This window comes from Panthera tigris, chromosome X, assembly GCF_018350195.1.
Source record: "Panthera tigris isolate Pti1 chromosome X, P.tigris_Pti1_mat1.1, whole genome shotgun sequence".
NCBI lineage: Eukaryota > Metazoa > Chordata > Mammalia > Carnivora > Felidae > Panthera > Panthera tigris.
In genome coordinates this window covers 14,672,649-14,697,241 of record NC_056677.1, presented here as the reverse complement: position 1 = coordinate 14,697,241, position 24,593 = coordinate 14,672,649, and the positions used below count along the sequence as shown (strand labels likewise).

Sequence of the window (24,593 nt, the reverse complement as noted above, 5' to 3'; positions counted from 1 at the left end):
AAACATGACAGAAATTTTATATTCAACACTGTGTTTATAAGGAATAGAAAATACTATGTTTATAAGGAATAGAATAAGCTGTTAGGTTATATTACCTGGTACACAGAATATGCATGTGAACGAAACTTGATTCCACATTTATATGAATGAGAAAATTTAAATTTTCACTGAAAAAGCAAGGTAAAGGGCAGCACAAACCTCTTCTGAAGAGGAAAACCTGACTACATTTTAAGTACTTTACAATAAGTCCCTAAAGTAGAATTTAAGTCTAATGGCATGGATAACATTAACATGATGACTCGTGAAGTATATCCTTCTAGTTATTCTACTAACTGCATTTGAACAAAAAGGCACCTAAGGCAACAGAAAACATCATAGATGTATAAATAAATGTGACAAATGATAGATGTATATAATAAAATATAACCTGGCTAAATTTTCTCTTGAACTCTGAACTGAAAAAAATGCAGAAATTTCTAACAAAATCATTATTTCCTACTGTCTGAAACAAACTAAAAAAAAAATCTGATTATTAGAGGACTATACTCCAAACAGTTTAAAATATAAGATATGTACTGGTTATTTTTCATACTCTCAGTGCCAGATCTATCTATGTGATTTCATAAGAAAACTAAATGTGTTTCTAAAAAGGGGTCACACATCTACAAGAAGGTTAAGAACTTCAGATCTACAGCCAAACTGCCTGGATTTCAATCATGGCTCTACCACCCACTAGGTGAGTGACCTTTGGCAAGTTACTTAACTTCTCGGTGCCTCAATTTCCTTTTCTGAAAACTGTGTCTAGTAATGTCACTTACTCCTGAGGCTATTAGGATTGACTAAGAAGATACAAGGAAGATCGAAGTAAAATGCTCACAACACAACATGAGCCAAATGTTGTTGTTATTATTACTATCATCAGGGATAAAGTTCAAAATGCTCTACTTCAGACACTCCCAAATCACCAGAGCAAGTTTCCAGAGGAACTCAGAGAGCACGGGGTTTGTCCCTGGGAGCAGAGGAGGGGGTTCCTTCTCCTATACCTTGGGAGAACTAACGGTTCTTTTTATTATAAAGCCCAGACTCACAAAGGCAGTGGAGCTGAACTTCCCATCCAATAGGCTAATGTCAAAGAGAGCTGATGTCCCTCCAGGACTAAGAGGGTCACAGGGCTGGGGCTGCTGCATGAGGCAGAGGGCTGTCCAGGACTTCGGACAGTGGTGGTACTTGGAGAGATTCCTCCAGTCTGATCATGAAGCACCACAGCCTGGAGAGCTGGGGCCAGGGGAACAATGCCCACTGGAGGGTAGTGCCTGGCAAAAGGTTTAATGGTAACCCAAGTAACACAATGATAACCATGAGAACAACAAGGCACTTAAGGGTTAGACCCCTTCCCCATTTGCCTGGTACTTCACAAACCAAAGGCAGCTTGTTTCAGCCAACGGGAAGCAAAGGAGCTTCAATAATACCACAAGCCACATGGTGTGGAGCTAGATTTCTTTTCCTCTCTAAAATAAAGAATTGTTTTCTACATGAGTGTCATGAAGCAAAATAAAATGTATTTCACAGGTCTTTGAACTCTACAAAATGGCAAAGTGTGCGACGGTAACGACAACATCTCGGTCCCATCTGTATAGTCCCCAGGGCCAATCACAGTGCCTGACACGTGGTATATTTCAGGAACAGATTGATGTTATCATATAAACCAGTGTTTGCAGAATTTTTACACACATGTGGAGATTTGTGTTTTGGTAAAGATGGAGTAGCCCCGTTTCTCCCAGGTCCTTCCTCTTAAATCTAAAACTCCCTGTATATAACACACAATCAAGCATAAGAAGACAAGGTGGCAAAGAGAAAGCTGACAGCCTCAGGACTTTGGGACTTGAGGAACACTGTGGCAGGAATTCCCTGGGTTTCCCCACTGTTTCCTAGGTATCCCCAATAGAGTGCTGCAGAATCCTCCAACCCAGAACCAACAAGAGGCGAACATAAAAACGTGCCAAGAAAAGTCTACTCTTAGCGCCCAAGGAGCAGGAAAAGGATGGGCCAACAGAAAATCTTTTGGGCAATACTCCCCCTACTCTAGGCAAACATAAATGGAAAAACTGCACTACCATCCCACTGAGGTTTCAGGGGGGCTGAGCAGGCAGGCACTCTGTACTGATACACATATGCATGTGCGCACACAAGCTCCAAAGAAGCAGGCAGCAGGGCTCCGACTCCCTAACTTCCCACCTGGTGCTGTCCCTGAGCGGGGAGCTGATCTCCCATTTCCTGCCTCACAAAAGCAGGCACAGCTTCCGTTCCCCATCTTGTCATATTGGCAAGTCCGGTCAGGGGCTGATCTTCCACCTCCCTCCAGGCGGAAGCAGCCAACAGTACTCTGGCCCCTCTGCCACAGTGGTGTCTGCAGGACAGAGCAGAGGCAATAAGGGCAGTGGAAGCACTGGTCCACTTTCTCTGGGAAGGGGTGTCAGCAGGGCCAAGTGAGGTAAACATCCACTCCCCCCCACCCCCCGCCATTCTGCAAGGAGGCAGTACGACTAAGAGCAACACCTCCTCTGTGGAGGTAGGGGTGGGGGGCGCCACGCAGGAAGCTGCACCTAGCCACCTATCACGCTAACTACCACTCAACAGGGGGGCTGCCTGAACAAAACTAAACTAAACTAAACTAAACTAAACTAAACTAAACTAAAATAAAATAAAATAAAATAAAATAAAATAAAATAAAAAAGAATCTAGCGTCTCATAATATCCAAACTGCCCAGGATACAATTAAAAAAAAAAAAATCACATCATACCAAGGGCCATGAAATTCACAACTTGAATGAGAAAAGACAAGAGACATCACCACAGAGATGAATCAAACTGGAATTATCTGACGACGATTTTAAAGCAACCCTACTAAGACTACTTCAACAAGCAACCCAGAAAAGCCCATGGGCACAGATTTAAAAATAGCCCCAACAAAAGCCTGCTCTCCAGGTAAAGGACCAGGCAAGGAGCAGCCTAGGCAAGAAAACTTTTAGACAATAACCATCCACTCTACTCCAGCCAAATGAAAAAGTGGCTCCATCCACACCAGTAAGGGCGGAATGGGGAGCATGTCTAAGCCCCTGCCAGGGGATTGTCAGTGGAGGCCACTTAAGAAGCCAAACTCCCATCCACACCAGCAACAAGGAGCCCCTCCCCAGTGGGTATCAATGGAGGCAGAATTAGCAAAATGAACTACCAGCCCCGTCTGTGGCCGTCACCTTACCAGAGCAGACCAGATAGAAGATTAAGTAAGATACAGAGTCTAATGACATAATAACCAAAATGTCCAGGTTTCTACAGAAAACCAGTCATCATACTAAGAACTAGGAAAGCCTCAACATGAATGAGAAAAGACTATCAAGAGATGCTAACACAGAGATGGCAGAATTATCTGACAAGGATTTCAAAATAGACATCATGCAAAGAGAAACTCTCAAAGGAAATTTTAATTTCAAAGAACTTAATGAAAATACATTAAATCAAAACATGGGTATAACTAAAGCAGTACTAACAGAGAAATTTGTAGCACTAAATGCACACGTTAGAAAAGAAGAAAGGTCTCAAATCAATAATCTAAATTCTTACCTCAATACTGGCAAAAGAAATAAGCACAAAACAAGAAGGAAGGAAATATTAAAGGTAAGAGCAGAAATCAGTGAAATTTTAAACAGGAAAATAAAGAAAATTTTCTTAAAAATTTTTTAATTTAAAAGATTAAATCAATGAAGCAAAAACTGGTCCTGCTAAAAGATTAATAAAATTGATAAACTTCTAGCAAGATAAAGAAAAGACAAAAATTCTCAACATCAGGAACAAAACAGGAGAGAGATCCCTAGAACCCTACAGCCCTTACCACGAACTTTACACTCCTAAATCTGACAACTTAGAAAGAATGGGCCAATCCTGGTAAACCACAAACTATCAAACTTAACCAAGATGAAATCAACAATTCAAATTGTTGCATAATTATTAAATAATTGAATTTGTAATTTTATTTTTTTAATGCTTATTTATTTGATGAGAGAGAGAGGTAGTGTATGCATGTGTGTGTGGGGGGGAGAGAGAGAGAGAGAGAGAGAGAGAGAGAGAGAGAGAGAGAGAGAGAGAAAATCCCAAGTAGGCTCCCCACTGTCAGCGCAGAACCTGACCCAGGGCTTGATCTCATGAACCATGAGATCACGACCTAAGCCCAAAATCAAGAGTCAGATGCTTAACCAACTGAACCACCCAGGTGCCCCTGAATTTGTAATTTTAAAGTACCCAATAAAAGAAATTTTCAGGCTCAGATGGGCTCACTAGAGAATTCTATCAGACACTTAAAGGACAATTAACATCAATTTTACACAATCTCTTCCAGGAATGAGAGGAAGAAGAAACACTTCCCAACTCATTTTATGAGGCTACTAATACAATGATATCAAAACCTGACAAAGACAGCATACAAAAATCCAAAAACTATAGACCGGTATCTCTTAGGAACTCATGCACAAAAACACTCAACAAAAATATTAACAAATCAAATCTAGCAATGTATAGAAAGAACTGTACACCGTGACTGGTTGGATTTATTCTACATATGCAAGGCTGATTCAACATCTGAAAACCATGTCAACAGGGTAGGAGCACCTGGATGGCTCAGTCAGTCGAGCGTCTGACTCTGGATTTCAGGTCAGGTCATGATCCCAGTGTCATGGGATTGAGCCCCAAGTTGGGGTCTGTGCTGAGCATGGTGCCTGCTTAAGATTCTCTCTCCCTCTCTTTCTCTCTCAAAAATAGGAAGAAAGAAAGAAAGAAAGAAAGAAAGAAAGAAAGAAAGAAAGAAAGAAAGAAAGAAAGAAGAATGTAAGGTATCTCCTCAATACTTCAAAAAAAAAAAAAAAGAAAGAAAACCATGTCAACAGAGTAAAGAAGAAAAATCACATGATCATATGAACTGATACAATAAAAGAACTTGACAAAACCAAACACCCACTTATGACTAAAAGAAAAAAACCTCTGGCAAACAAGGAATAGAAGGTAAGTTCCTCAACTTTATAAATACCATCCATAATACCGTATAGCTAACATCATATTTAACGATGAAAGACTGAATGCTTTGCCCTTAAGATCGGAAACATGAAAAGAATGTCTCCTCTCATCACTGCCACTGAACACAGTGTTCAAAGTTCTAATCAGAGTAACAAGCCAAGAAAAAGAAATAAAAAGCATACTGATTGTAAAAGGAGTAAAACTGACATTATTTGCAAATGACATGACCACCTACATTAAAAAATTCCAAGAATCCACCAAAATCTCCTAGAACTAAGTTTAGCAAGATTGTAGACTATAAGGTTAACGAACAAAAATCAATCACATTTCTATATGCAAGTGACAAAAATGGGAGACAGAAATTAAAAGCAAAATATCATTTACAATTACTCCAAGGAAATGAAATAGATATAAACAATGAAATATGTACAGGATCTGTATCCTGAAAATGACCAAATCTTGATGAAAAAAACCTGAAGAAACCCTAGGTAAATTGAGAAACATACTGTACTCAGGTATTAGAAAACTCAACAAGATGCCAATTTTCCTCAAATTGATAATAAAGGTTTGATGCAATTACAATAAAAAAATCCCAGCAAGTGTTGTGTAGATATAGGCAAATTTATTCTAAAATGAAAATGGAAAGGCACCTGACCTGGAATAGCTAAAGAAATTTTGAAAAAGCAGAATAAAAATGAAAGGAATCATCACGCCTGATGTTTAGGGTTACTACGGAGCTACAGAATGGTAATCAAGACAGTGTGATACTGGCCGAAGGATAAACACACACATCAATAGGGCCATGCAAATACACCTGATTTTTGCCTGCAAAAGTAATTCAGTGGAGGAAGGAGAGACTTTTCCATAAATGGTGGTGCTATAGCAATTAGACATCCACAGCACCCTTTCCCCCCCAAAAAAACAGAGAGAGAGAGAAAGAAAGAAAATGCCTCAACCTAAAATCTCACAACTTAGACAAAAATTAACTCAAAATGGATCATGAACTTTAATTCAAGATCATGGACTTATATTTACTTATATGTAAATCTATAAAACTTTTAGAAACAAAGAAGAAAATCTTTACGATATAGGACTAGACAAAAAGTTCTTAGACTTACCACCAAAAACACAATCCATAAAAAGAAAAATAAATGACCTTATCAAAATTAAAATAATTAGCTCTGTGAAAGACCTTATTAAGTGATGAAAAGACAAGCTACAAGCAGGGAGAAAATATTTTCAAACATACCCAACAAAGGATTTTAATCCAGAATAAATATATGTATCTATCTCTCTCACTGAAGAGGATACACAGATCCCAAATAAGCACATGAAAAGCTACTCAACATTATTAGCCATTAGAGAAATGTAAATTTAAACTACAATGAGATCACCTACATATCTATTAGAATGGATAAAACAAAAACCAGTGATAATACCAAATGCTAGGGAGCATGTAGAGAAATGAAATCACTGACACATTGCTGATGGGAATGTAAACCACTCTGGGAAAAGAATATGCCAGTTTCTTACAAAACTATATATTCATTTACAACTCAGCAGTTACACTCTTGGGCATTCATCCTGGGGAAATGAAAACTTTTGTTTACAAAAAAGCCTGTACACCAATGTTCATGCAGCTTTATTTGTAGTAGCCAAAACCTGGAAACAATCTTCAACAGGTCCTTTGACAGGTGAATAAACAGTGGTACCTCCATTCTATGGACTACTACTCAGCAATAAAAAAGGACAAACTAGTGATTCACACAAAAACTTGATGGGTCTCAAGGGAGTTATGCTGAGTGAAAAAAGCCAATCTCAAAAGGTTATACAGTGTATCATTCCATTTAAACAGTATTCTTGAAATGACAAAATTATAGAGATGAACAGACTAGTGGTTGTGAGGAGTTAGGGAGAGGGGAATGGAGGGGTGCAGCTGTGGCTATAAATAGCACAAGGGATCCTTATGATAAAACTGTTCTATATCTTCACTGTGGTGGTCACATGAATCTACACAAGTGATAAAAACTATACATATGCATGTGCATGCACACACACAAATATGAGTGCATGCAAAATTGGTGAAATCTGAATAAGGTCAATGGATTATATCAATGTCAGTTTTCTGGTTGTGATATTTACTATAATTATGCAAAATGTTACTATTGGGAGAAATCAGTTGAAGAATATATGGAATCTATTATTTCTTATCGTTGCATGTGATCTGTAATTATCTCAAGATCAAAATGTTAACAAAGAGGGGGCACCTGGGTGGCCTAGTAGGTTAAGCGTCAGACTCTTGATTTCAGCTCAGGTCATGATCTCGCCGTTTGTGAGTTTAAGCCCCATGTCAAGGCTCTGTGCTGACAGTGTGGAGCCTGCCTGGGATTCTCATTCTCTCTCTCTCTCTCTCTCTCTCTCTCTCTCTCTCTCTGCCCTTCCCCCACTCACACTCATTCTCTCTCTCTCTCTCTAACTCTCTCTCTCTCTCTCTCTCTCAAAATAAACAAACTTAAAAATTGAGGGGGGGGCACCTGGGTGGCTCAGTCGGTTAAGCATCCGACTTCGGCTCAGGTCATGATCTCACGGTTCATGAGTTGGAGTCCCATATCAGGCTCTGTGCTGACAGCTTGGAGCCTGGAGCCTGCTTCCTGCCTCGAATTCTGTCTCCCTCTCTCTCTACCCCTCCCCTGCTCATGCTCTTTCTCTCTCTCTCAAAAATAAACATTAGGAAAAAAATTTTTTTCTTAACAAAATCAAGCAAGCAATTATGTGAAAATCAGTGTGAAACAGGAAGTGAGCGTGGCAATGTCCAATCCAAGGTTTCAGAGGTTTTCCAGTGCCCCACAGAAACACACATCCCATTAGTAAATAACTGTGCTTATTCCTCACGAAATAATTTGAGAGAAGGAAATCTGAACAATTCTTCAATGAACCAAGAGACTGGGTTTTACAAATGAGACCATTTACACTGTCACAGCAAGAGGCTATTGATTGGCAGGTTTACCATTTCAGTTGTCCCTATCTTCCTCCTTCAGAGCCCTGTGGGATGGGAAGAAGCTTCTGATAAAGAGTAGATCAGTTAATGGGGCGCCTGGGTAGCTCAGTAGGTTAAGCGTCCGACTTCGGCTCAGGTCATGATGTCACAGTTCATGGGTTCGAGCCTCATGTCGGGCTCGGAGACTGGAGCCTGCTTCAGATTCTGTGTCTCCTTCTCTCTCTCTCTCTGTGCCCCACCCCCACTCTCACTCACTCTCTCTCTCTCTCTCTGTCTCAAAAATAGACATTAAAAAAAAAAGAGGAGATGAGTTAAAAGAAAAAAAAGAAGCTACATTTTTTTGCACATCCAAGTAGTGGGTATATCTCTGATCGTACTACATATAACTAAAGATGCTGATACTAAAACCTTCTGTAATGGAATCACTGTAATTCCATTTCTAAAACTCTGCAGTAGATTTTGCTTAGATTAAGATATACTGAATGAAGAGTTCAAAAGACTAGGAAAGATGACTGCAGCCAGAAACTCTCAGAGGCAGACATGCAGGTTGTTCTCTTAAACTTTATTAAAGAACATTCTCTAGACTATATGATGGACTAGGTCTACATTTGCACTAATAAAGCTGAACATGACAGTAGTCTAATGTGAAATATTAAACTATTTAGTGTACAAAACTGTTGATGTAGCTGTCGCACAAGAACAAAGTATGAAGCTCGGCATTTTCACCAACCATCTGTCAGTTTTAGAAAAGGTATTTGAAGAAACAGATTTCTTTAGTGTACATTTCCAACACATTAGTTACATGGGTAATATTCAAACCTCTTTCAACCTTTCTTGCACTCCAAATCTCAGTACAAACATCAAAAATGCCAGCCACCCCAAAAGACTGCCCGCCAAACTCATAACAGAATACAAGTTCTACAATAATGCTTGTTATGTAAGGTTTATTAAGTAGAACAAAGCCAAGAACTATCAGTTACTGGAAAATTCATGTAAGAACATTTAATAGTTCAGCTCTATTCGTTCCTTTTAAGTTTCTCACATTGACTGCTGTTCACAGAACTAAAAGTGTATCATTCAAGTATCAATGATTACATTTCAGAAAAAGGACATCATTCCCGACATCTTTCTACAAAAGAAAAAAATCATAATGAACAGAACCAGTGTCCCTAATAGAATAAAGTGGCTGAAGGGGGGCATCTGAGTGGGGGAGGGAGGAGTGCTTCACTTTCACAGTAGGAATTATGTAATGTAAACATCATATGGCCCATACCACAAAATCTGTGACAAAGGCTCAAATTTGAACACTGCATTATTTTAATAATCCATGTTCATGAGTTTATACTGTGTCTGTTTGTACCAACACATCACAAATATCTATCACTCCTTCATATACACTGAACCATTCGTGGGGAATATGGGAGAGAAAGTCTTTACTTATGTACCACCTGATGGAGACTTTATTTAAAATGTAAATTCTTCGAGTCAACCATTTTAAATACCAAGATGTTCCTCTGATTAATCCCTCCCCGTCTCTCCCCTCCTATCCCAGATACTCCAAAAGAACCCTGTATGTCCACTAAGCCTCGTGACTGACAGTGTTCAGTACTGCTTCCACTGGAACAAAAGTACACTCTCCATTGTACCTTCCTTTTACTTTAACAATTGAGCAAAATCATAATGCTTTCAAGCATGTGTCTAGATCTCTAGGTCATCAAGGCTGCTGCTGGCATGACTGCTGGCTTTGCAGAATGGCTGCTGTCTACAATGGCTACTGCCCAGTAGCTACGGTTTTTGTTTTTTCCCTCAGAATCTGCTTATCATCAGGGAAATTAAAAGGCTGTGTGAGCGAGTGGAGAGGCGGTGCTTCTTGCCTGCCCCATTAAACCTTGCTATGCACTCTATTTAGCACGGTTTTGCTCATTTCCTTGTTTGCTGTAACTGAGGCAGGAAGAACTGTTTGCGTTTCCGGGAACAAGCTTGTTCCTGGGAACGGACATGTCAGAGAGAGCAATAACTGATGAACTGTCTTTGGAGGGACCCAGCAGACCAGATATAACATAGTAAGACTCACTCTCTGAATCCTTCACGCGGTCCTTAATGCTCTTGACGAAGACAGAGAATAGCTCGACGATGTTCAAAGCAAGAGACACCAAGGACACCACTAGCATGAAGAGAATGAAGATATTTTTCTCTGTGGGGCGAGAAAGGAAGCAGTCCACTTGATGCGGGCAGGGGTCTCGTATGCAAGTGTAAACCGCGTTTAGACTGAATCCATAGATGTACCACTGGATCAGCAGGAAGACCACCTCGAAAAGAGACTTGAAGAAGATGCTGACAGTATAGATTCGCAGCAAGTCCCTTCTCATTTTCACCTTATAGTGTTCTTCAGCGCTGAACTTGAACTTCTTGATTTCGATTCTGATTTCCTCCATGTTGACATCATTGGTTTGAGCAACTGTGAGTTCCTCCCCTTTCTTTTTCGAATTATGTTCCTTGCGCAGCAAGTAGAATACATGCACTAGGTACAAAAGTGAGGGGACAGACACAAATATGATCTGCAGCACCCAGAAGCGCACATGAGAGATCGGGAAGGACTTATCGTAGCAGACGTTTTCACAACCGGGCTGCCGAGTATTACAACGAAAGGCAAACTGCTCATCATCCCAGGCTGACTCAACTGCTGTCCCCAGGAGCAGGATTCGGAATACGAAAAGGATGGAGAGCCATACCTTCCCTCCAGGGTTGGAGTAGGTTTGAACCTTGCCGAGGAGCTGGCCTAAGGAACCCCAGTCACTCATGCTGCCTGTCCGCTGTTCTTTCGCTTAAAAGAAGTGAAGTAGGCACACCAAGTGACTGTGCTCCTTAGAGGATGAAGTAAAATGAAAAAGTAAGTTCAAGCACTCAAAACCCTGTAAAGTTTATAAAAGTCGGCTACACCCTTTGGTACCTTCCTCACTCTTCCTCCTAATGAAAGACAACTGCTGATACCCAATAAAAGCTTATGTGGGTTCATTTTCATACATGGTGAGTAAATACTCTTAAATAAAGATGTACATATATCAATAATAGGAAGAGTTACAAAAATGAGGGAACAAAATAAACGTATCTAAAGGTTTCTTCAATTCCAGAGTAAAGCCATCTCCAAAGATAAATACTGAAACAGAGAAACTGAATTAAAATTTCACAAGCAGGGATGCCTGGGTGGCTCAGTCAGTTGAGCATTCAATTCTTATTTTTGACTCAGGTCATGATCTCACAGTTCATGAGTTTGAACCCCACGCTGGGCTCTGCACTGACAGTGTGGAACCTGCTTGGGATTCTCTCATTCTCTCCCCCTGCTCCCCGCCCACCTCCACCACTCGTGCTCTCTCTCTCTCCCCCAAAATAAATAAAAATTAAAAAATTTTCACATGCATATATTGACCACTTCATCTTCAAACTTATTACAGCCATCATTTCCTAAATACATAATGATAGGGGCACCTGGCTGGCTTAGTCGGTAGAGCATGTGACTCTTGATCTCACGGTGCTGAGTTCAAGCCCCATGGTGGCATGGAGCCTATTTAGAAAAAAAATTTTTTTTTGAAAAGGGAACAACCAAGTAAATAATGCTATTCATTCGAGCATTATTTATTCAGTGCCTACTAGGTACCAGGTACAGTACTGGACACTGGTCCCTATGAGTGAGTAAAACAGAATTCCTGTACTTGTGCAACTTGCAATTAACTAGGGGAAACAGAACGTTAAAAGTACAATATTTTATTAAATCTAAGACACAAGTGATTGTAAGATACACTATTACATTACTTACCATTCAGAAAGCATTAAGGGCATCTAGTGTTAAGATGAGCCTCAATTTCAGAAATGTGAGCAGAAATGTACGTCTTAGAATCGATGAAAAAGGCTAAGTGAATGTACAATTGCAATTTTACATAAGTACTAAGAAGTAAACAAATAGGCACTGACAGAAATTAACTCAAGGAAACCCAGATCAGCCTGAGCACGATTAAACTGTGATACTGGGGCAAGACTGAAGCTGAGGGAGAAATTACTAATGGCAGTTCAGGATCTCTAGGGGACAGTGGGAAGATTGGGGGAGAACATAGGACACAATTGAAAAGTACAGGGATGATGGTTCTGTGCTAAAATGGGCAGCCAGTGAGTTTTAGTGGCGACAAAAGTAGAAGAGGATGTCAAGAATCATGGGGGTGATCCTGAGAGTCTCTCACCCTGGAGAGGGAAACAATCCTGCCACTGTGGTCCTGAATGTTGTGATGAATGAAGGGACATTTTTGCAAGGGTGGCTGCCAACCCAGTTAGCATAGAGTAGCAAGATCAAAAAGAGAGAGAGAGAGAGAGAGAGAGAGAGAGAGAGAGAGAGAGAGAAGAGAGGAGGGGAGGGGAGGGGAGGGGAGGGGAGGGGAGGGGAGGGGAGGGGAGGGGAGGGGAGAGGAGAGGAGAGGAGAGGAGAGGAGAGGAGAGGAGAGGAGAGGAGAGGAGAGGAGAGGAGAGGAGAGGAGAGGAGAGGAGAGGAGAGGAGAGGAGAGGAACTTATCTGGAAATTGGAAGTCAGGACCCCGCCAACAAAGGTTTCAATTTAAAAACTTATTTACTAAATGTAAATCATTATCTCAGTTGAACTGTTAGCACACAGAAGCTTTTTTGGTAAGACTAAAATACTGACATACTATGTTCATGCATGTGGATTTCTTCTAGGAGATCATTTTATCAACAGGTGTTTTGGGGGTTTGTGGGGGGTTTTGGTTTTATTAAGTTTCAGGAGGAGCAACATGGATACTGACCACTAATCTATTGAGGCTGGATGGGACTTGGCATGGGGCACAACACATAAGTGTGCCACTACTGAAGACCTGTTCTTCTCTCTCCATTTTCTCCCAACAGCCTATTTCTTTATAAGAAATGTCTCTAAGCAAAAGCCTAAAGAAAGACTTCTGCCTCCAATTCAAATCATGCTAGACAAATGGATCTTCTTTTGTTGTTTTTTTTTTTTTTAAGATTTTATTTTTATTTTATTTTTACGTAATCTCTACACCGAATGCAGGGCTTGAACACAACCCTGAGATCAAGAGTCACATGTTCCAACAACTGAGCCAGCCAGGAACCCTGGATCTTATTTTAAAACAAATCACAGCTAATTGATTATTACATGGCAAAAAATAATTATTTTCAATCAAATTCTTTCAATACAGCATGAACTCATCATTTCTAAAAACAAAATTTATTTAGTATATTAAGATAAAATCCATAATATGTAATATTTTAATTCTCCCTCCTGAAAAACTTTAATTCCCAAAGACAGATATTCATTTTAAGCAATTAAGAAAATTAAGAGAAAAATATTTCTTAAATATGACATGAGTTTGCCAGCTAATAAGCAATCTTAAATACCATTCAGCTAATTTGTTTCTTGGTTTAACAGCTATTCTTCACAGTAGATTCGGTGAGAAAAATAAAAATTAAGAATGAAACCTAAAAAAAGGGCAAGGTTAATGCAATTTACAATGTCTCAATCGCCCAAGGTTCTGCAAGGATAAGAACTGAAGGCTCCCAAAATGCATTTTTTTTTAGCAAGCAATCAAATTATACGGCTCTTAAGTATACACCATACTTTCTCAGTTGCTTAAATAACACATTTTAGCCAAACTGCCCTCTATCACACAGATTCTAAAAGTGATTCTATTAGGCTAAAGTCACCAAGATCTACAGTTTATGATTAATACATTCTTCAAGGTTAACTGAAAATAAATCACTGGCAGCATAAGAGTTAGGCATTTATTGTCATTAGTTTTTCAAATTTAAACACTGGCTTCGTCTCCAGAGGTTTCAAAGTGCCTCAGAAAATTGAGTTACTTTTTCAAAAACAAGTGGGGTAAAAACACTAAGTGAAGGTTAAACACAATAATCCCTGAAACTACTTTAGCATGGATTCTAAAAGATACCTGATTAAAAAAAAAAAAAACAAAAGCCAGTGCGGGGCGGGGGGGAATCAATAATTCCAGTTAATTTTGAGTAAAGTTATTAGCAATTTTCTAGAACTACAATAAGTTTTTAAGTTTTTCAAATATTTTGTTCTAAAAAAGTTCTTGCTATAAGCACTTTGAAAATATACATATCTGAAATTCAAAGGGATGAAAATAACTAAGAATGAGTCATCTCAGCTAAGCAAATCGTTCACAGAAAAGTTAAAAGCCTCTTGCTGAACAATTATTTTTAAACTGGACAAGGTATTTCCAATTTTAAAACACAAACGTAAGACTTCAGGTTTCAGTTCCTACAAATAAACTGCTTGAATATTGTCACTCCTGTCCTTATAACAAGAGGGAAAAAAACTGAAAATCAACTTTCCTTAGGCTTATCAGAGAATTAAGGACATAAAGCAAACTGAACTCCTGAAATCTGGAGAGAAAGGCAAATACAGAGAATCACACCCAAGAACAGCTTACCTGGAGCAGAAGGTGCTAGAGAAATACACTGGGGAGAAAACTTAAATGCTAATTTCAACAAAGGCTTGCAAGTAAGAACTCCAACGGACCCAATCCAACGAGAACCCTCCACAATCTTTTGGCTTTACCCTCCAGGACTTCACCAGGTTCTGAACATGAAGATCCAAGAATGATCTCCTCCCCTTTTTGGTAAGGGGAGGAGAAAAGTAACAATGCCCAGGATAAAGATCCAACAAAAATCTTCTCCCTTTTGAGTAAGGGGAAGGAGAACAGAACCCTTTTGAAAAACATCCAGGGGAAAGTAACGGTTTTGAAATAAGCTTGCACTGTTCTCCATGACAAAAGCCAACAGTCCAAGGGAAAATTTACCAGAGCCTTATATGCTGTCCTGGGAGAGGGGAAATTAGCCAGCTATAGCCCCTCTACCCTTCTTGTTTCACCTGAAAAGAAGGGGAGGAAAGGGCCAAAAAATATTTGTGAGAGTTGCAGCCCAGGACTCCAGCCCACCAAAAGACTAAGATTTGGTCCTAAGATTATAGAACACTTCCTCGTCCTCATACTCTACCACCATGTCACCAGGGTTCTGGTACAGTAACAGTGGATTTCAACTGAACAAGTTGCAAGAAACAGACCATTTAAAAAGGAATTCTTAGGGAAATGCAAAGACAATGGGGGAGAAAAATAAAACAAAAAATAAAGACACTAGAGCAAACTGAAGCCTCTGGCACCTACCCCTACAACAAACATTTAATGGCCCAGACCCTAGTCAAATTAACGTAAAACATTACACTAAAAGCCTATTTACCTCAGTTCCCATTGCCCAACATATCCTGGCTTTTAAAAAACAGTAAAAAGCATGCTAAAAGGCAAGATAAAAGGCAATCTGAGGAGACAAAGCAGGCATCAGAATTAGACTCAGGTATGGCACAGATTTGGGGGTTATCAGTAATAATTTCAGATACAGAATATAAAATAACTATGATTACTATGTGAAAAACTCTAATGGAAAAAGTAGACAACATGTAAGTACAGATGGGTAATGTAAGCACAACTCGAAGAAAGAATGAAAAGAAAATGCTACAAATAAAAATCACTACAACAAAAATGAATAATGCTTTTAATGAACTTATCAGTAGATTGGACATGGCCAAGCAAGGAATCAGTGAATTTAAAGGCATTTCAATAGAAACTTCCCAAACTAAATGCAAAGGGAAAAAAGAATTTTAAAAAGCAGAACAGAATATCTAAGAACTACAGAACAATTATAAAAGGTATAACCAGAATACCATAAGGAAGAGAATGAGACAAAGGAGAAGAAATATTTGAAGAAATAATGTCCAAAAATCTTCCAAAATTAATGACACCAAACCACTGCACATCAAAAAGCTCAGAGCAGACCTAGCAAGATAAATACCAAAAAACTACACCTAAACTACATCATATTCAAACTACAGAAAAATAAACATAAAGAGAAAATCATGAAAAAAGCCAGAGGGAAAAAATATCTTACCTACAGATAACAAGGATAAGAAGTACATCCAACTGTTTTCAGAAGCTATAAAGTAGAATATTTAAAGTGTTGGGATAAAAAAATTATTCATTGAAATTACCTCTCAAAAGGAGAAATACTTTTTCAGATAAACCAAAACTGAGTGAAGTTTTTTAACATTGGATCAGTCTTGGGGCACCTGGGTGGCTCAGTCAGTTAAGCGTCCAACTTTGGCTCAGGTCATGGTCTCACGGTTCATGAATTCGAGACCCACGTTGGGCTCTGTGCTGACAGCTCAGACCCTGGAGCCTGCTTGGGAATCTGTGACTCTCTCTCTCTTTCTCTCTCTGCACCCCCTCCCCTGCTCACGCTATCTCTCAAAAAAATAAACATTTAAAAAAAATTAAAAAAAAAAAACAACAGTGGATCAGCCTAGTAAAAACTTTTAAAAAGTTCTTTAGAGAAGGAAAATTATACAGGTCAGCAAGTCAGATCTAAATGAGGTAAGAGCACTGGAGAAGGAATAAACGAAGGCAAAATAAAATGTGTTTTTCCTATTCTTAATTAATAGATAACCATTCAAGGGCACCTGGGTGGCTCAGTCGGTTGAGCATCCGACTTCAGCTCAGGTCATGATCTCATTGGTTCGTGAGTTCAAGCCCCACATCGGCCTCTGTGCTGACAGGTCAGGGCCTGGAGCCTACTTCAGGTTGTGTGTCTCCTTCTCTCTGCCCCTCCCCACTTGTGTTCTGTCTCTCTCAAAAATAAATAAACATGAAAAAAAAAAATAGATACCCATTCAAAGAATAGTAACAATGTATTCACTGATTATAGCATAGGGACAAGTAAAATGAACGAATGACAGCAATGTTACAAGGGGGATGGGAGGGAGGAATTCAGAAAATTCTAGTTTAAGGTACACATACTGCCTGAGAAGCAGAATACAGTTATCTGATAGCAGACTTAAAGACCAACGTTGTATGAGACAAGCTCCAGGGCAATGACTAAAAACCTTTTTTTTTTTTTTTAATGTTTATTTATTTTTGAGAGAAAGAGAGAGAGTAGGAGAGTGTGAGCGTGGTAGGGGCAGAGAGAGAGGGAGACAGAGGATCCAAAGCAGGCTCTGCGCTGATGCAAAGAGCCCAATAAGGGGCTCAAACTCACAAACCGTGAGATCATGACCTGAGCCACCCAGGCGCCCCTGACAAACTCTTTTTTAAAGAAGTATAATGGACATGCTAAGACAAGAGAGAAAATAGAATCACATAAAACAGTCCATTAAAACCAGAAGGAAGAAAAGGAAAGAAATGTTTTTGTTAAAAAAAAAAAAGGGGGGGGTTGCCTGGCTGGCTCATAACCCCTTGATCTTGTTGGGTGTAGAGATTACTAAAAAAAAAAATTTTTTTTAATAAAAAAAGAAGAAGTGTAACAAACAGAAAAGTTACAAAAATGGTTCATACTGATCCAAATATATTAATAATCACCTTAAATGTGAATGGCCTAAATACGTCAATTAAAAGAGATTGTGAGAATGGATTTTTAAAAGCCACTTTAAATAAAGACACAGATAGGTTAAAAGCAAAGGGATACAAAAAGGTATATCACATTAACACTAAAGAAAGCTGGAATAACTATATCAATTTTATACAAATCAGATTTCAGAACAAAGAAAATCATCAGGAATAAAGACGGACATTATAAAATGATACATTCTCCAAGAAGACATAATAATCCTTAATATGCATATGCACCAAACAAGAGGACATCAAAATTCATGAGGCAAATATTGACAGAACTGCAAGGAGAAACAGACAAATCCACCATTATAGTTGGAGACTTTAACACCCGCTCCCCAACTTCCAGTAACTGACAGATCTGCAGATAAAAATTGAGTAAGGATATAGGTGAACTGAACAGCACCATTAACTAACTAGACCTACCAGACATTTACGTAACACTTCTTCCAACAGAAGCACAACACATATTCTTCTCAAGCTTATATCAAGCATTCATCAAAGTGGACCAAATTCTGGGCCATAAAACACAACAAATTTTAAAGCATAAAAATCATACAAAGTATACTCTCACAACACAATGGAATTAAACTAGAAATCAATAACATAAAGCTGGGAAATCTCAAAATATTTAGAGATTAAACAAGACACTTCTAAATAACACACAAGTCAGTGGCTCCTGGCTATCTCAGTTAGTGGAGTGACTCTTGATCTCAGGGTCATGAGTACAAACCCCACATTCAGTGTAGAACTTACTTAAATTTAAATAAATAAATAAATAAATAAATAAATAAATAAATAAATTTTTTTTTTTATTTTTGACACAGGTCAAAAAGAAATCTTGAATTTAAAAATATTTTGAACTAAATGAAAATGAAAGTATAAAACAAAATTGTGTGATGCAGCAAAAGCAGTGTATAGAAAAAAGTTTGTAGCATGGAATGCATATATTAGAAAAGAAAACAGACCTAAAATCAGTAACTAAAATAAATAAATAAAATCAGTAACTAATCTTCTATCTTAGGAAATAATACAAAGAGGGATAACTTAAGCCTAAAGCAAGAAGAAAAGAATAATAAAAATAACAGAAGTAATCAATGAAATTGAAAACAGAAACTCAACAGTGAAAATCAATGAAAACAAAAGCTGGCTCTTTTAAAAGAACAGTAAAATTCATAAACCTCTAGCGAGGCTAACCAAGAAAAAGAGAAAAAACAGAAATTATTAATATCAGATATGAAAGAAGAGTCATCACTACAAATCACATGGACATTAAAGGAATAATAAAGGAATATTATGGAGGAATATTATGAACAAATCTATGCTATAAATTTAGTAACTTAGGTAAACGGACCAACTCCTTGAAATATACAAACTATCAACATTTATCCAAGGAATAACAGATAGTCTGAATAGACCTGTATGTATGGAAGAAACTCAACCAATAATAACCTTCTAAAATAAAAGTCCCATATCCAGATAGTTTCACTGGTGACTTAAGGAGAGATTATACTAATTCTCTACAATCTCTTCCAGAAAAATCTCTCTCTTCCAGAAGTAGAGGAACACTTCTTAACTCACTCCATGAAGCCAGTATTACCTTAATACCAAAACCAGATAAAAACATTAAAATAAAGGTAAGCTACAGGTGAATCTCTCTCATGAACACAGATGTAGAAATCCTCAAAAAATATTGGCAAAGCATAAACAGCAATGTATAAAAAGAATGATACACCATGACAATGTGGGATTTGTCCCAGGTGTGCAAGGTTGGTTCACCATTCTAAAATCAATTCATGTAATCTACCATCATCAGTGAGCTAAAATAGAAATGTCACATCATATCAATTGATGCAGAAAAACAATGACAAAACCCAAACCCATTTGGATGTAAACTCTTAGTAATCTAGGAATAGAAGTTCCTCAACTTAATAAAGAACATCTACAAAAATCCTACAGTTAACATCATGCTTAAGAAACCACATGCCTTCCCACTAAGCTCAGGAATAAGATAAGGATGACCCCTCTTACCACTTTTTTCTTTAATGTTTTTTTTTTTTTAATTATTCATTTCTGAGACAGAGAGAGAGCACGAGCAGGGAAGGGGCATAGAGAGAGGGAGACACAGAATCAGAAGCAGGCTCCAGGCTCTGAGCTGTCAGCACAGAGCCCGGCGCGGGGCTCGAACTCACAGACCGAGAGATCATGACCTGAGCCGAAGTCGGTCGCTCAACCAACCGAGCCACCCAGGCGCTCCCCCTCTTACCACTTTCATTCAACATTTTATTGGAAGTCATAACTAATACAATAAGAAAAAGAAATGAAAGGTATACAGATTGGGAAAGAAAAAATAAACTGTTGTGTTCACAGATGATTGGCTTGCCCATGAAGAAAATCTCAAAAAACCTACAATGAAAAACTCCTGGAACTAATAAACAGTTCTAACTAAGTCACAAGTTACAAGGGTAATATACAAAAATCAACTGCTTTCCCACATACCAGGAATGAATAATTAGAAATAAAAATTAAAAACAATACCATTTACATTATCACACACACAAAAGTACTGAGGTATAAATCTAACACAACATTTGCAAGATCTGTTATGCGAAACCCTACATAACTATGTTGAAAGAAATCAAAAGATTTAAATAAATGGAGAGATATTCTGCACTCATGCATTAGAACACTCAGTATTAGGATGTCAATTCTTCTCAACTTGATCTATAGACTCAGTGTGATCCCAATTCCAGTAAGCTATTTATTTTCTGGATGCCAACAAACTGATTTTAAAAGTAACATGGATGGTGCCTGGATGGCTCGGTCGGTTAAACATCTGACTTTGGCTTAGGTCATGATCTCATGGTTCGTAAGTTCGAGCCCCACATCGGGCTCTGTACTGACAGCTCGGAGCCTGGAACCTGTTTCAGATTCCGTGTCTCCCTCTCTCTCTGCCCCTCCCCCCACCTCCAAAATAAACAAACATTAAAAAGATATTTTTAATAAAAATAAAAGTAACATGGAAAGGCAAAAAGACAGAATAGTTAACACAAAATTGAAAAGGAACAATAAAGTTGAAGAACTGATATCACCTGATTTTAAGACTTGCTATAAAACTATAGTAATCAAGACGGCATGATATTAGGTGAAGGAAAGACAAATAAATCAATGGAACAGAACAGAGCCCAAAAATAGACTCAACACAAACACAACTGATTTTGACAAAGATGCAGAAGCAATCCAATGGGAAAAAAAGGTCTTTTCAACAAATGGTTCTGGACGTTCATATGTAAAATAAAGAATCTAGACACAAACCTTGTAACTTTCACAAAAATTAACCCAAAGTGGATCACAGACCTAAATACAAAATTACAAGACTTCTAAAAGGTAACCTAGAAAATCTAGATGACCCTTGACCTTGGTGATGTGATTTTGTATATTGCCAAAAGGACAATCTACCAAAAAAATTGATAAGTTGGAGATCAATGACTGGGAGAAAATGTGTGCAAAAACAGAGTGATATCACCAAAAATGTCAAAATAGGGAAATCTAGGACTCCGTCCTTTCACAGAAACAAATAATGGGCTGGAAAAAGTATTAGAATCAGTTTCTAGAACTCTGCAACTAGTCAAAACCTTAAAATGACCATGAAAAAACTTGATAAAAGAGGTAACTACTGTGTGATATGAGCTCAATGCGCATTTTAAACTGCCTACCTACTTTACCCTACACACCATATCCATGATGGACAAGCAGACAATAAATAGAAGACAACTTCCTCAACCTGATAAAGCACATTTATGAAAGATCAACAACTAACATCATGCATACTCAGTGATTTAAAAGACAGAAAGCCTTCTCCCCAAGATCAGGAACAAGGTGAAGGTGTCCACTTTTGCCACTTAATAACACTGTACTAAAAATTCTAGCCAGAACAACTAGGCAAGACAAAGAAATAAAAAGTTTCCAGATTAAAAGGGAAGAAATAAGGGCACCTGGCTGGCTCAATCAGCAGAGCACGCGACTCTTCATCTTGAAGTTGTGAGTTCAAGCCCCACGTTGAGTGTAAAGTTTACTTAAAAATAAAATATATAAAAAAATAAAAATAGCACACCTGTGTGGTTTAGTCTGTTAAGCGTCCCGACTCTTGATTTTGGCTCAGGTCACGATCTCATGTTCATGAGTTCAAGCCCTGCATCGGGCTCTGTGCTGACAGTGCCTGCTTGGGATTCTCTCTCTCTCCCTCTCTCTCTACCCCTCCGGCACCTGTGCACTCTTTCTCTCTCTCAAAATAAACTTAATAAAAATAAAAATAAGTAAATAAAATTTTTAAAAGGAAGAAATGAAACTACTCTCATCCACAGATGATATAATTATAGAAAGAAAATCCAAAAGAATCCACACCTTACAGCTAACAAATTCAGCAAAACTACAGGATAAAAAATCAAAACACGATAGCCAGTAGTCTACAAAATGTTAGACACATAATTACATTTGACCCAGCAATTCTATTCCTAGGTATATATACAAAAGAATTAAGAGGAAGGACTCAGATACTTGTATGTGAATGTTCATAGGAACATTATTCACATTAGCCAAAAGTGGAAACAATTCAAGTGTCCATCAACAAATGAATGGATAAGCAAAATGTGGTATATGCATACAACAGAGTATTATTTCGCATAAAAAGGAATGAAGTTCTGACACATACTACAACATGAATGAACCTTGAAAACATTATGCTAAGTAATAGAAGCCAGACACAAAAAGACAAATATTGTATTATTCCACTTATACAAAATATCTAAAATAGGCAAAACTGTAGAGACAGAAAGTAGATTAGAAGTTGCTACATGCTGGGGGTAAGGGGGAATGGGGGAGTTACTGCTTAATTGCTACAGTTTCTTTTGTGTATGATAAAGAAAATTGGAAATATATTGGTGATGGTTACATAACACTGTGAATGCGATGATGCCACTGAACTGTACACTTAGAAATGGTTAAAATGGCAAATCTTGTGATACATATTTTACCACAATAATAAAAAATCAGTATTTCTACATACTAGCAACTGACAATCCAAAATGGAAATTAAGAAAGCAATTCCATTTAAAATAGCATCCAGGGGCACCTGGGTGGCTCAGTAGGTTAAGCATCCGACTCTTGATTTCAGCTCAGGTCGTGATCTCGTGGTTCATGAGTTCAAGTCCCACATGGGGCTCCATGCTCATAGCATGGAGCCTGCTTAGGATTCTCTGTCTCCGCCTCTCTCTGCCCCATTCCCCACTCATCTCTCTCTCAAAAAATAAATAAACTTTTAAAAAAAAGAGCATCCAAATGAATAAATACCTAGGAATAAATGTAACCAAGCATGTAAAAGACTAATACATTGAAAACTACAAAGTACTGATGAAAGAAGTTAAAGAAGACTTAAATAAACAGGTCTTACATTCACAGATTGGAAAAATTTATATTGTTAAGGTAACAATACTATGCAAAGTAATCCACAGATTCAATGGACTCTCTATCAAAATTCCAATGGCCTTTTTTTTCAGAAATGGAAAAGCTAATCCTCAGATTCATATGGAATTGCAAGGGGCTCTCAATAACCAAATGAGTATTGAAAAAAGAAGAAACAAAGTTGGTGGATTCATACTGATTTCAAAACTTACTACAAATCCACAGTAATCAAAACAGTGTGGCACTGACATAAGGACAGACACACAGACCAATGGAATAAAATTGAGAGTCTGGAAATAAACTAATATACTGATGGTCAACTTATTTTCAACAAGGGTGGCAACACCAATAAACAGGGAAAAACTGTCTCTTCAACAAATGGTGTTAGGACAACTGCATACCCAACATCCAAAAGAATGAAGTTGGATCCCTATCTCATATACTACATATAAAAATTAACTCAAAATGGAATAACCACATAAATATAAAAGCTAAAACTAAACTATTAACTTTTAATTTTTTAAATGTTTTTATTTATTTTTGAGACAGAGAGAGCATGAGCAGGGGAGGGGCAGAGAGAGGAGACACAGAATCCAAAGCAGGCTCCAGGCTCTGAGCTGTCAGCACAGAGCCTGATGCGGGGCTCAAAACTCACGGACTGTAAGATCATGACCTGAGCTGAAGTCGGACGCTTAACCAACTGAGCCACTTAGGCGCCCCTAAACTATTAAGTTTTAAAAAGGCATAAGCCATCATGACCTTGAATTTGGCAGTGGTTTCAAAAACATGAGCAATAGAGGAAAAAATAAACTGGACTTTATGCAAAGGACACTATCAAGTAAACAGACAATCTACAGAATGAGAAAAAATACTTGCAAACCACACACTTAATAAAGGACTTATATCCAGAATATATAAAGAACTCTTGCAACTGAACAATAAAAACCCAATTTAAAAATGGGCAAAGAACTCAAAGAGACATTTTTCCAAAGAAGATAGGCAAATGGCCAACAAGTACAAGAAAAGAAACTCAACATCACAAATCATTATGGACTTGCAAATCAAATACACAATATGCTACCACTTTATGTCAGCTAAGATAGCCACAACAACAACAAAAAAATAAGAAAACAAGTGTTGGCAAGCATATGGAAAAACTGGAACACTTGCATATTGCTGGTGGAAACAGTTTTGTGGTTCCTCAAAAAGTTGAACATAGAACTTCCATATTACCTAGCACTTCTACTCTTGGTACACACCCAGAAAGAATTGAAAACAGGAATTCAAACAAAACTTGTACATGAAAGTTCACAGCAGCACTGTTCACAATAGTCAAAAGGTGGAAACAACCCACATGTCCAATGACAGACGAATGCATAGACAAAATGTGATATATTCATACAATGGAATATTATTCAGTCGTAAAGAGGAATGAAGTATGGATACATGCTACAATACGGATGTATCTCAAAAACATTATGCTAAGTGAAAGAAGGCAAACTACAAAGGTCACACATTGTATGTGATCCCATTTACAGGAAATGTCCAGAATAGGTAAACCTATAGATACAGAAAGTAGATTGATGACTGCCAGGGATGGG

General features: G+C 38.1%; 1 protein-coding gene and 1 pseudogene across 7 annotated transcripts in view; both read right to left on the bottom strand.

The window, feature by feature from the left end:
- CDKL5 (cyclin dependent kinase like 5) overlaps window positions 1-24,593 on the bottom strand; it is a 214,354-nt gene that overhangs the window by 109,195 nt on the left and 80,566 nt on the right. The window contains exon 1 of one of the 7 annotated variants that reach the window (XM_042973892.1): window positions 10,137-10,209. The exons of the other annotated variants lie outside the window; for them this stretch is intronic. The gene's annotated coding sequence lies outside the window, so the exon portion shown is untranslated. Of the gene's footprint in view, window positions 1-10,136; window positions 10,210-24,593 lie in introns of those variants that run through there. 7 annotated transcript variants of the gene reach the window in all.
- LOC102959707 lies at window positions 8,604-10,863 on the bottom strand (annotated as a pseudogene).